The following is a 606-nucleotide window of genomic DNA, read 5'->3' as shown; positions in this document are numbered from 1 at the left end:
GTACTGACCATGCGGTACGATCTGAGATCCTTGCTAAGCATGGTTGGGATAAGGATCTCGGTGATAAGATTTGGTGCTTTGGTCCTGATGCTGTTGGCCCGAATGTGATTGTTAATAGGTGCAATATAATACAGAATCTGGAGTTAGCGAAGAAAGTTATCGTGGCTGGCTTTGAAATGGTGGCAAAAGAAGGCGCATTGGCAAAAGAAAAGTTGCATGGCATATGCTTTGAGGTTCATAATGTTAATATACGTGCTGATGAAGCTGTGAGAGGTACAACTGCTCAGCTCAATGAGATGGTTAGGACAGCACTTATCGAGTCTCAGCTCGCCGCCAAGCCAAGGCTTCTCGAACCCACCTACATTGTGGCGATCCAGTGCCCTAAGAGTGCCCTCAGCACTATCTACGGAATTCTCCACCAGAGGAATGGTTCTGTGTATGAGGAGTTTGTGAGAGAAGGCACGATGCTACACATCCTGAAGGCTTACGTTCCAGTTTATGATTCCTTTGGCCTCTCCAAGGCAATCAGTGCTGCAACATCTAAGCTGGTCACCCCGCAGTGTATTTTTGGATATTGGAGCGACATGTGCTCTGATCCTTTCCAGG

Source organism: Triticum aestivum, chromosome 1B (genome assembly GCF_018294505.1).
Source record: "Triticum aestivum cultivar Chinese Spring chromosome 1B, IWGSC CS RefSeq v2.1, whole genome shotgun sequence".
Lineage (NCBI taxonomy): Eukaryota > Viridiplantae > Streptophyta > Magnoliopsida > Poales > Poaceae > Triticum > Triticum aestivum.
Note: the sequence above shows the minus strand (reverse complement) of the source record.